The sequence below is a fragment of the Bufo bufo genome, chromosome 10 (genome assembly GCF_905171765.1).
Source record: "Bufo bufo chromosome 10, aBufBuf1.1, whole genome shotgun sequence".
Lineage (NCBI taxonomy): Eukaryota > Metazoa > Chordata > Amphibia > Anura > Bufonidae > Bufo > Bufo bufo.
In genome coordinates, this window is record NC_053398.1 from 128,850,414 (window position 1) to 128,862,747 (window position 12,334).

At 46.1% G+C, this 12,334-nt stretch overlaps 1 protein-coding gene across 1 annotated transcript in view; it reads right to left on the bottom strand.

Moving 5' to 3' along the window:
* The window catches only part of ANKRD11 (ankyrin repeat domain 11), a 163,337-nt gene extending 151,371 nt beyond the window's left edge, over nucleotides 1-11,966 (bottom strand). The window contains exon 1 of the mRNA XM_040409901.1: nucleotides 11,415-11,966. The gene's annotated coding sequence lies outside the window, so the exon portion shown is untranslated. The remainder of the gene's footprint in view (nucleotides 1-11,414) is intronic.
* Nucleotides 11,967-12,334: the final 368 nt, after the last annotated feature.

Sequence of the window (12,334 nt, forward strand, 5' to 3'; positions counted from 1 at the left end):
ATCTGAGGGGTTCAGTCAAGTGACATTTTATAGAGCAGATTGTTACGGACGTGGTGATACCTAATATGTATACTTTTTCTGATTTATTAAAGTTTTACACAACAATAGCATTTTTGAAACAAAAAAATTATGTTTTAATGTGTCCATGTTCTGAGAGCTATAGTTTTTTTATTTTTTGAGAGATTTTCTTATGTAGGGGCTCATTTTTTGCGGGATGAGGTGACGGTTTTATTGGTACCATTTTGTGGGACATACGCGTTTTTGATCACTTGGTGTTGCACCTTTTGTGATGCAAGGTGACAAAAATTGCTTGTTTTGACAGTTTTTTTTTTTTTTTTTACGGTGTTCATCTGAGGGGTTAGGTCATGTGATATTTTTATAGAGCTGTTTTTTTACGGACGCGGCAATACCAAATATGTCTATTTTATTTTTTCTATTTAAAAATATATTTTTTTATTCCTTACTTGGAGACTTTTTATTTTTTACATGTGAAACTTTATTTAATTTTTTCAACCCTTTATTTTTTTTTTATTTAATTTTACACTTTTCGTCCCCCATAAGGTCAAACAAGACCTCTGGGGGACATTTGCTTCACTTTTTCTTTTTCTTTTTTCACTGTTGATTTCTCCTGTAACTGGGGCTGACATAGTAGCCCCAGTTACAGAAGAAATGCACCCCTAGAGAGGCTGTACAGCCTCAGTGCAGGGCTGATCGAGGTCTGTGAAAGACCTCACACAGCCCCTGCACTCTCCGGTCCCGGCGGTCACATGACCGCCGGGCCGGAACAGGAAGCGCATAGCGATTCCTGCTCTGCATACACGGCACTCTGTGAGCGCTGTGTCTGCAGCGATCCAGAAGGCAGGGACACCTGGGCACTGTCCCTGCCTCCTCTCTGGGTTGCCCTGCTGTCACTGACAGCGGGCAACCCGATCAGCAGCTGCACGATTAGCGTGCAGCTGCGATTTCTGAAAGGACGTTTTAAAACGTGCTTTCAGAAATAGAGGTCCACCCATAGGACGTTTATATCCTATGGGCGGACGTAAATTGGTTAAACGTTAAACATGACTATGGGATTCTACTAGGGAAATCACGTTTTACAATAAATGCCCCTTCCCGTCCTGGATCCCCCCACTGCCCTATCTTCAGCAGAAGATCAGCACACAAAGGAGAAGGCAGCGGCTTCCTGGCCAGTAGTTCTGTGGTAATGACATGTATGTTGCCTTTCTTTCCTTGAAGGAATGTATAAAATACACTCGCATATTAAAGGGTTTCTGTCACCCCACAAAACTCTTTTTTTTTGGGATAGTTATATTCCTTATAGCGCGATATAGGAGAATATAATAGTCTTACTTACTTTCATGCGGCCGATTCTTTAGAAAACGAAGTTTTATAATATGTAAATCAGGGATCTACCAGCAAGTAGGGCGTCTACTTGCTGGTAGCCGCAGCAGAAAACCGCCCCTCGCCGCGTTGATTGACAGGGCCAGCCGCGATCTCCTCCTCCGGCCGGCCCTGTCAGTATTTCAAAAATCGCGCGCCTCTGGTCATTCAGCGCAGGCGCTCTGAGATGAGGAGGCTCGTCTCCTCAGAACTCCCTCAGTGCGCCTGCGCCGATGACGTCTTCTCTTTCGGGGATGTCATCGGCGCAGGCGCACTGAGGGAGTGCTGAGGAGACGAGCCTCCTCATCTAAGAGCGCCTGCGCCGAATGACCAGAGGCGCGCGATTTTTGAAATACTGACAGGGCCGGCCGGAGGAGATCACGGCTGGCCCTGTCAATCAACGCGGCGAGGGGGCGGTTTTCTGCTGCGGCTACCAGCAAGTAGACGCCCTACTTGCTGGTAGAGCCCTGATTTACATATTATAAAACTTCGTTTTCTAAAGAATCGGCCGCATGAAAGTAAGTAAGACTATTATATTCTCCTATATCGCGCTATAAGAAATATAACTATCCAAAAAAAAAAAAAAAAGAGTTTTGTGGGGTGACAGAAACCCTTTAAATACAGAGGAGTCAGAGGTACCAAAAACGGAGGAGTCGGAGCATTTATCTACCGACTCCACAGCCCTGATTGCAGAGCCAGAAGAGTGCCAGAGAAAATAGATATTTTTTGCCGAAAACTTGCTTAGCTATATATTGCTGACCATCAGATTTACACTGCTATATCTTTTTTTCACAACCCCTTTAAACAATAGTCGAAAATACATTAGAATATTCTGCTTTTGTGCATCAAGTCCTGCCCGCCATCTTGGTGACAACCTTTGTGTTTTTAGGTCACGTTGTCACCTTCCCTGTGAACTAATACAGCTATTAAGGCGTGAATATACAGGTGTGCCTGTGTTTTGTCAGCGTGCGCTTCTGATCCCTTTAATCCTGGAACATGGGCATGACTCACAGTGTGAGCAAGCACCAAGCCATATGGAAGCGTAGCAACAAGCCACTATGTGCACAGCACTACTGCGCGGCAGCCGGCCTGTGTGCACTCAGACTAGAAGAGGAGTAAAATCACTCAAGACAACTTGCCTTTTTGGAAATGTCTGGCCGGTTTATATCATGAATGTCTATTTCATGGAACAGAAAAATTTGGACGCACTTTCCAAAACAGGAAAACTACAAATAGGCTTATATTAAAAGCGTACCTCATCTATATTTTATAATGGAAATGGACCGACTCTATACTTCCTTCTTTAAAGGGGCATTTAATATTGTTGGCAGCTCATCAATATCAGATGGGTGGGGATCCAAAACCCGGCACCCCTGGAGTCCGCAGCACAACTGTGATCACCGTGGCCTCCTCACAGCTAAGGTACTTTCACACTAGCGTTTTTCTTTTCCGGCATAGAGTTCCGTCACAGGGGCTCAATACCGGAAAAGAACTGATCAAGTATATCCCCATGCAATCTGAATAGAGAGGAATCCGTTCAGGATGCATCAGGGTGTCTTCAGTTTAGTCTTTTTGACAGATCAGGACAGATCTGTCTTCAGTTCAGTCTCCGGCCAAAAAAACTGAACACTTGCCTGAATGCCGAATCCAACATTTTTTTCCATAGGAATGTATTAGTGCCGGATCAGGCATTCAAAATACCAGAATGCTGGATCCGTTTTTCCAGATCACACCGGAAAGACTGATCCGTCTTACAAATGCATTGAAATGCCGGATCAGGATCCTGATCTCTCTTACAAATGCCATCAGCTGGCACACGTTTTGACAGATCTGCTTGTCGGATCACTCTGCCGCAAGGGTGAAAGTAGCCCTACCAAGCACAACGCCATCCATCGGATAGTGGCTGTGCTTGGTATTGCAGCTCAGCCCCATTCACTGGAATGGGACAGAGCTGCGCTTAGGCGATGTGACGTCACAGCCCAAACGATGGGCCACAGCTCTCACCGGAGCTTCTTCAAACAGCTGATTTGTGAGGGTGCCAGAAGTTGAACCCCCACTGATCTGATATTACTTATGTGGAGAATGGGCCATCAATATCAAAATCTTGGACAACCCTTTTAACAGAGCGAAAACTGCACACATCTGGAGAATATTCTTCAAACTTATAAGGTCAGGTTTCAGGGTGAATTTGATTTAAATCATAGTTTTCTACATAAAGACTAATTCGTGCTGGTATAACTTATAATATGCAAGTAGATGAAGATTTTTAGAATAACTTCATTTTAGTTTGATTCTGCATTCATAGGTTTGTAGAAGTTAGTATTAAGGTCTTTTTCTCAACTCTGTTCATGTTATAACATTTTTGCTGTGAAGAGGCATGTGATCTCTGCTGAGTCAAATTCAGTTTTGAGAACTGCAAAAGTAAACCATGCATCTGTGATAATATCTTGTAGGCAGAGAAACTGCCCAATAATCGTACAAAAACCTCTGGAAGAGCATGACATTGTGAATGGATTAATGGAATTTATTTACCCCAAAAAATTAAACATATAGAAACATAGAATGTGTCAGCAGATAAGAGCCATTTGGCCCATCTAGTCTGCCCAATATACTGAGTACTATGGATAGCCCCTGGCCCTATCTTATATGAAGGATAGCCTTATGCCTATCCCATGCATGCTTAAACTCCTCCACTGTATTTGCAGCTACCACTTCTGCAGGAAGGCTATTCCATGCATCCACTACTCACTCAGTAAAGTAATACTTCCTGATATTACTTTTAAACCTTTGCCCCTCCAATTTAAAACTATGTCCTCTTGTAGCAGTTTTTCTTCTTTTAAATATTTTCTCCTCTTTTAGGGTACTTTCACACTAGCGTTTTTCTTTTCCGGCGCTGAGTTCCGTCCTAGGGGCTCAAATCCGGAAAAGAACTGATCAGTTTTATCCTAATGCATTCTGAATTGAGAGTAATCTGTTCAGGATGTCTTCAGTTCAGTCTTTTTGACTGATCAGGCTTTTCAGAAAACCGTAGCATGTTGTATTTTTACCTCCGGCCAAAAATCCTGAACACTTTGACTGAACGCCGGATCCGGCCTTTTTCCCATTGACTTGCATTAACGCCGGATCCGGCGCCGTGTGTTCCGTCAAACCGGATCCGGCTTTTGCATGTTAAACAAGAAAAATGTGAAAAAAAAGTTAGTCCATAAATGGCGGATCCGTATTTTCCAATGCATTTTTTCATTGTGATCAAAATCCTGATCAGGATAAAAATGTAATTCGTTTTCACACGTTTTTCCCGGATCCGGCGGGCAGTTCCGGTGTCGGAATTGAACGCCGGATTTAAACAACGCTAGTGTGAAAGTAGCCTTACCTTGTTGATGCCCTTTATGTATTTAGCAGTTTCTATCATATCCCCTCTGTCTCGTCTTTCTTCCAAGCTATACATGTTAAGGTCCTTTAATCTTTCCTGGTAAGTTTTATCCTGCAATCCATGTACCAGTTTAGTAGCTCTTCTCTGAACTCTCTCCAAAGTATCAATATCCTTCTGGAGATACGGTCTCCAGTACTGTGCACAATACTCCAAGTGAGGTCTCACTAGTGCTCTGTAGAGCGGCATGAGCACCTCCCTCTGTCTACTGGTAATGCCTCTCCCTATACACCCAAGCATTCTGCTAGCATTTCCTGCTGCTGTATGACATTGTCTGCCTACCTTTAAGTCTTCTGAAATAATGACCCCTAGATCCCTTTTCTCAGATACTGAGGTTAGGACTGTATCACTGATGTTATATTCTGCTCTTGGGTTTTTACGTCCCAGGTGCACCATCTTGCACTTAACATTAAATTTTAGTTGCCATATTTTTGACCATTCCTCTAGTTTTCCTAAATCCTTTTCCATTTGGTGTATCCCTCTAGGAACATCAACCCTGTTACAAATCTTTGTGTCATCAGCAAATACACACCTTACCATCGAGGCCTTCTGCAATTTCGCTGATAAAGATATTAAACAACATGGGTCCCAGAACAGATCCCTGAGGTACCCCACTGGTAACAAGACCATGGTCTGAATATACTCCATTCACTACAACCCTCTGTTGTCTGTCCCTGAGCCACTGCCTGATCCATTCCACAATATGGGAGTCTACGTACAGCCTTATTCTACATACAGTCATGTGAAAAAATTAGGACACCCTTTGAAAGCATGTGGTTTTTTGTAACATTTTTAATAAATGGTTATTTCATCTCCGTTTCAACAATACAGAGAGATTAAAGTAATCCGACTAAACAAAGAAAACTGAAGAAAAGTCTTTAAGATCTTCTGTAAATGTCATTCTACAAAAATGCCTATTCTAACTGAGGAAAAAGATAGGACACCCTTGCCCCTAATAGCGAGTGTTACCTCCTTTGGCTGAAATAACTGCAGTGAGACGGTTCTTGTAGCCATCTACCAGTCTTCGACATCGGTCTGAGGAAATTTTACCACACTCCTCAATGCAGAACTTTTTCAGCTGTGAGATGTTTGAGGGGTTTCTTGCACGTACAGCCCTTTTCAAGTCACCCCACAGCATCTCAATGGGATTCAAATCTGGACTTTGACTTGGCCATTCCAGGACTCTCCATTTCTTCTTTTTCAGCCAATCTTTGGTTGATTTACTAGTATGTTTTGGGTCATTGTCATGTTGCATGGTCCAGTTCCGCTTCAGCTTTAATTTTCTAACTGATGGTCTCACATGTTCTTCAAGCACCTTCTGATACACAGTAGAATTCATCGTGGATTCTATGATGGTGAGCTGACCAGGTCCTGCTGCAGCAAAGCAGCCCCAAACCATGACACTTCCACCTCCATGCTTCACAGTTGGTATGAGGTTCTTTTCTTGGAATGCTGTGTTTGGTTTACGCCAAACATGTCCTCTGCTGTTGTGTCCAAATAATTCAATTTTGGACTCATCTGTCCAAAGAACATTATTCCAGAAGTCCTGGTCTTTGTCAACTTTATCGCTGGCAAATGTCAGTCTGGCCTCGATGTTTCTCTTGGAAAGCAAAGGTTTCCTCCTTGCACACCTCCCATGCAAGTTAAACTTGTACAGTCTCTTTCTGATTGTAGAGGCATGTACTTCTACATCAACAGTAGCCAGAGCCTGCTGTAGTTCTCGAGATGACACTTTAGGGTTTTTGGATACCTCTTTTAGCATCTTGCGGTCTGCTCTTGGGGTGAACTTGCTGGGGCGACCAGTCCTGGGCATGTTGGCAGTTGTTTTGAAAGCCCTCCACTTGTAGACTATCTTCCGGACAGTGGAATGGCTGATTTCAAAATCTTTTGAGATCTTTTTAAATCCCTTCCCAGACTCATAGGCTGCTACAATCTTTTTTCTGAAGTCCTCTGACAGCTCTTTTGCTCTCACCATGGTGCTCACTCTCACTTCAACAGTCAGGAGCACACCAAACTAAATGTCTGAGGTTTAAATAGGGCAAGCCTCATTCAACATGCAGAGTAACGATCTACTAATTATGTGCACCTGGTGTGATATACCTGTGTGAGATCTGAGCCAATTTAAGAGGGAATACATGTGAGGGTGTCCTATCTTTTTCCTCAGTTAGAATAGGCATTTTTGTAGAATGACATTTACAGAAGATCTTGAAAAGACTTTTCTTCAGTTTTCTTTGTTTAGTTGGATTACTTTAATCTCTCTGTATTGTTGAAACGGAGATGAAATAACCATTTATTAAAAATGTTACAAAAAACCACATGCTTTCAAAGGGTGTCCTAATTTTTTCACATGACTGTAAATTAAAAAACTAATCTTTATTTCATGATGGAATAACCTTTGGATGGTAATATATTTTCCTTAAAAAGCATTATATATAAAAAAAAAAAAAAAAAAGGATCCAAATTTTTTTTTAAATCATTGATTTTTATCCACCCTGTTAGGTTTAGTAGTTAGTGATAATTAGAAATTATAACCATCTCCTGAAAGCACTCAAATAGCATTAGGCCTCACACAATGCAGATCACATAAGGTGATACGTGCAAGGTCCCTACATGTGGCACCCAAGTACCGTGTATTTGTCCCCCAAGAACTCCTCGATAGGAAGTCAGCGGTACACTGGGAAATGTTGGGATGCAACATGGCAGCTTAATAGGCTTTTCACTTTTTTTTTCTATTGCTCTCTATTGCTGAACAGTGGTCAAAAAGGAGCACCCTTTTAGTCTCCATCTGCTGCTGTGCCATTAAACTCAGGGAGCACCAGTAATGTCACTGGCCATACAGACAGAGGTGCAGGCCCATCACAGATGTAGATTTCTTAATTTCCCCCAATCTAGAGTGTCCCACAGATGTTGAAGTTTCTTTCCTATATAAACCAAAAAAATATATTTAAAAAATTGATATAGTCAAACCACCGTGCCGTCGGGTTCTCCATGTGGCACAATTGTGGCAAGTGTAGTCGAGCAGCAGAGGTTCACATTATATGGGCCTGGCCTATTCATACCGCCCTAGACAAACCTGTAGGCCTACGCAGCGTCACAGAACTCCATTGGAAGAAATCTGATGCAAAGATCAAAACGTGAAGTGAAAGGCCCCTTTGGAGCTCAGATGTACAGCCACATACACGCGATTCCCAAGGCTAGTTTCACACAGCCGCCATATTGAGGCAGGGTCTACAGTGATGCAAGAACCCTCGAGGACACAGGTGGTGCGGTGTTAATAGGGACTCATAATGCCGCCGTGTAAATCTGGCTTTAGTGGAATTCCCTCTAATGTCACTAAGCCGCCCGACCAGTCTGGAGACCTCAGAGGACAGACAATGCCCCATAAGTAAAGACCTGTATGACAGTTACCTTCAAAGTGAGTAACAGGAGCCTTACAAAACAAAAAGGTCTGCAACGGCAAACTTACACAAGGAAATATTATCCAAGACACCAACCACATCTCCACCGCAGCCGCACCTTAGAAGGCAGCCACTGCTCCCAACAATGGCACACTCATGGGTGAAAGCTACGCACCAGTCGCTGCAGCAAACCTTTCCATTATATATTCTGTCAAACTGGTCAGTAATGTTAGAGACAAGGACAATTCAAGCAACAGGAATGCAGTTACATCCTGCTTAGAGTCTGATGGTCTAATGGGCAAGTGGGCCAACAACCCCCCCCCAATCCTACACGTCCAGTCCTGTGGGCAGTGGGGGGCACCGGAATACAGGAAGCCCGAGTCTATACATCCAGGAGGGGTGGCCGCATGGGTTTTCACAGCTTTGTTTACATAAGAGAAAGGAATAGGCTGCAGGAGTAAGAGCAACTCCACCCAGAAGGACCATGATCCAAGCCACCAACATGTGAGCCTCCTACAGGGGAAAGGGACCTGCGCAATCATATGGTGTCGATGGGTCCGGTCCTTACGTTTTTCTGGCTAGGCAGAAGGTGCGCCAAGCAGATTGGTTTTCTCATGATGTTCGCGGCTTTAGCGTTTATTTTAGCCACATGTCATGCTCCATTTACATATATCAAGACCAAATGTGTGCACAGGCACAGAATGACTCAAATTGAGACAACGGCACAAGGAACTCCAAGGGCCCTTTGCACCAGGCATGCTCAACCTGCGGCCCTCCAGCTGTTGGAAAACTACAACTCCCATAATTCCCAGACAGCCTACAGAAGGGCATGGTGGGAGTTGTAGTTTTACAACAGCTGGAGGACCGCAGGTTGAGCATCCCTGCTTTACACGAATAAATAATGGTTAAAAAAAAAAAAAAGTAAAATAAAGCAAAAGTGATGTTACGTGTAAAAGCACTGAACCATCGAACGACATGCTTTAATTTCTTAGTTTGTCGTTCTTGTGATCGCTGATTGCGACGTCGAAATCATCGTTCGACGCCCAGGGTTCCAAAAGCGGGTGAGGAATCGTTACGTCCCTCCGGTCAGGTTAATTCATCGGGGAAAACGTGCACAAAGCACAAAACTGAAATTTGTTTGCCGCTTCCAATTCTCTTCTATTGGTCAAGCTGAAGTGTGAGGAGACATCAGACGTTGGTTTTTAATTTTCCAGCTTCTGAAATCCAAATATTCACTCAAACATCGAACACCACGATCCCCCAGCGAGCGAACGTATTGAACACAAGAGTTATAGAAGAACACTCAACATTTTCCATCTTCTCGGAGGGAAGGCGGTCTTTGGTGGAGGGTCTTTACACCTTTTTGACACTGTCAAAACACCACCTTTATAACACAATCCCTAACCCCCCCCCCCCCCCCCCCCCCCACACACACACACACACACAGTTCCTACAGTTTTCAAACCATCACCTGGATCTGACCACTTTTACAATTGCATGTAATTAAAAATTCTGTATAGCCGCTGAGTTATTCTACAAATCTCTGTATAGCACCACCTTGTATTTGCTCTAATTTCTGTGTCCACCTCACTGAGGCGGACGCACATGCTCGGTTCCATCCTTCAACTGTCACCAGCTGCAAGAGGACAAGCCCCCCCGAGAAAGAGCGCGCCCTCCTGAGCTGCCAGCTTGATATAAATCTTGCAGAGCAATGAATGGGGAGATCTCTTTGGAGATTGTCATGTCTTATATGTCGTCTGATTCTATTTTTTTTTAAATTAATCACAGGATAACCCTTTAAGGGAAACTGCTGCTACACAAGCTGGATATCTCCATGCAGAGGTTTAGGACACCCTTGCTGGCAGGCCCCGGCTGTATTACAGTAAATGGTCTACAGAGCTGTCAGACACGTTACCTAAGCATAATAAGGTTACAGCACAAATCTCAACAAGCCGCCGTCTGTCAGAGCGCAGATCTTCAACGTCTGATCATCAGCGAGTCTTCAGGCACGAGATCCGACCACACTGAATAAGTCTACTGCAGCCCCGTCTGTGTACATTCCCTGAAGCAAGCGCTATGGCTTCTGGATATCAATCAGGGGTTGCTTTCTGACTGAGCACACTGGCCTGTGTCTGGGGGGGGGGAGAAGCGAGGCGCAGAAGAGCTGCCGCGCAGGAAAGACTCAAAATAAAGCATTGTTCACCACAAACAGTTTTCCGCCTTCTATGTAATGTGCGCCAACGTCGGCCAGGCGGGACAGAGGAACGGCGTTTTATCAGGAAAGCTTCTGCAGGAGCCACCCAAGGCATACTGTGCACCTGAACAGAGGCTGCACACGGGCGCATGGCACGCTGCGGGCACCACGTGTGACAGCTTACAGTCATGGTCTCCTCAATAATATGGCATGAGAGTGAGCGAGCCCTCCATATAGGCCTGGAGACCTAGTATGGACCCACGGCACACCGTACAAATGCCATATCACGGCTCCACGCCGCACAGCTCGAGACGTGGCAGAGCAGTTTCCCCATAGGAACCTGACTAACAGACAGCAGAACCTGTGCATAACCCCCAAAACCTACAACACCCCAAGATAGATCCACAGATCTCACTAATGTGCGCTAATATTCTAGGGTAGAACAGGGGGTTTCCTCAAACACCTGCTACTAGAGCGTCACAGGTCATCACAGTGGTCAGGGGCGGCCGTGTACCCCCATCACAAGGTCTTGGCACACAGCACAGCCCATTGGGTCAGCCTGCCCTTGTCCAACACCATATACTGACATCAAATCAGATGGGGGCACCGTGAACAGCGGCGATCATGAGACAGTCATACCACAGGAAGCTCTCACCGGTTGCTATCGGCAACTGCCCACACAAGACGATGGCGGGCATAGCGCTCTGGTGCAAACAGTGAATATTTTTTAGATCCAACTCCTGGTATTTTAATTTTTACCACCATTTGGGATCCACAGCCAGGGAAGCCAACCCCATCACCTAGGACCCAATGTCAACACAGACATCGCTAGACGATCAAGTTCACCGTGGCAGATTTGGCTATGGTTCTGACCAATGGAAATCCACTCTGGGGAGGGCGATCCGGTGCACCCACAGGGGCCCCTGCATTGCTCAGAGCCCACAGTCAAGGCATTGGTGGGCACCCCATGGCACCCTCTAAGCACCCAGTGCCCGCAGCATGCCCCAGCTCTTACCGCGTGTGTGTGCGCTGCTCCCCGGGCTGTGCTCAGTCCTTAATCCCGTCTCCCTGGCGGTTGGAGGCCCGCGGTGTTGGGGCCGGTGCTGAGGAGGAGGAGGAGGGAGGGAAGGCCGCGAACTTGCGCATGGACCCAGCGGGGGCCGCGGCCTACCTCCCCCTCCTCCCCTCCTCCGGTAACCGGGGTGGAAGTGTGGGGGGGAGGGGATGGGAAACCAGCGAGAACCGATAGAACGAGGCGCGTGGGGCGAGCTTAGAGAGACCTCGCCTGACCTCCGAAGGCACGGTAGAGTCCGGTAACGAGGTCCTGACACGAAAACGTCCTAAGGCCCCAGTCAACGAATGTTGTAACCAGCGCGGGCGGCGACCAAAACACGGCTACAGTCAGTCCAGAATGCGGTCGCTCGGTGTGGTGACGGGGGGTGAGGAGCCCCCGGTGCCGGTTGTTTCTCCTCACAGGCCGCTCCCGTGCGCGCCCCCAAACGCTTGCATCGCGAACCGCTTCTACGCGCCCTTTGACTCCCTCAAGGCGCGCTCCCCGGGAGAGAAGCGGCGATGTCGACGTGACGCGCCCTCCCATTGGCCCGCGCCGCCGCGACCTTCTGCCTCGGCGACGCTGATTGGCCGATCTCCCCGGTGACGCAAGAGGGATGCGGAGGTGGGAGGAGAAAGGAAGAGGGAGCGAGAAGGGGGCGGGGCGCGGCTGCCATGTCTTCACCGCTTTCTAGCTTCTGTTGTTGTGTGTGTGTTGCGGGTGACATCAGCGAAGGGGGCGGGGTTAATGCCGAATTACCTTTTGCCTGGAAGGAAGCTGTCAATCTTACACACGGTCTGTTTTCATTGGTCGGTTCTCCTGCTTTACAAACTAATTCTGCCCCGCCCCCTTCCATGCACATGATGTGATCTACTGTGCAAGGA